Source organism: Eimeria maxima, genomic scaffold, assembly GCF_000499605.1.
Source record: "Eimeria maxima Weybridge genomic scaffold, Emw_scaff76, whole genome shotgun sequence".
In the NCBI taxonomy this organism is placed as follows: Eukaryota; Apicomplexa; class Conoidasida; order Eucoccidiorida; family Eimeriidae; genus Eimeria; species Eimeria maxima.
Window position 1 is genome coordinate 17,391 of NW_013563969.1, and position 1,010 is coordinate 18,400.

The following is a 1,010-nucleotide window of genomic DNA, read 5'->3' on the forward strand; positions in this document are numbered from 1 at the left end:
AAAATTTTTTTTTTTTTTTTTTTTGTGTATATATTTGGGGTGTATATACAGGTAATAATACCAACAATAATACGCAGTGGTGTAGATATATTTAGTCATTTATTTAATTATAAAAAAAAAATATTTATATGGGGACCTATAACAGAAGAAATTGCTGCTACTGCTGCTGCACAACTTTTTTTATTAAAAGGAGAAGCAAAAAAAAATAAAAAAGAATTAAATAAAAATAAATCATATACCTCTCCTGCTGCTGCTGCTGCTGCTGCTGGGGGAGTTAACAGCAGCAGCAGCAGCAACAGCAACAGCAACAGCAACAGCAGCAGCAGCAGCACGGATACAGAATCTGTAGAGCTTATTATTAACAGCAGAGGAGGTTCTTTAACAGCAGGTTAGTTTGGGGCTTTTTTTATTTATATGCATGCATGCGTTATTTATTTATTTATTTATTTATTTATTTATTTATTTATTTATTTTGTTTATCTACTGTTGCTTCCTTCCCTGCTGCTGCATCTCCTTTGTGCTGCAGTTGCTGCTGCGTAGACGACAGTGTATATGCTGCTGCTGCTTCCTCCGTGTGTGCTGCTGCTGCTGCTGCTGCTACTCATGTTTCGCCTCTGTGTGCTGCTATTGCTGCTGCTGCTGCTGCTGCTGCTGTTTAGGTCTTGCCCTCTATGATATAATAAGCCTATTATCTCCTTATATACGAATAAATACATTAGGTGTAGGTACAGTTGGGCATATTGCCTCTCTTTTGCTTACTGCTGGGCATAAAGGAAGAAGAAAAGCAACAAAAAATACAAATCTATTTATATGCGAATCTTCTTGTACGTACACCGTAAATATACACACAAATATATATTGTATTTTAATCTTATATTCAGGTGTATAGGCAGCTTTTATTCTATATAAATAATATATTTATTTATATAATGCATGCATACATATAGGGAGATAAATTGTTTTTATTTTTTTTTTTTTTTTTTTTTTTTTTTTTTTTTTTTTTTTTTTTT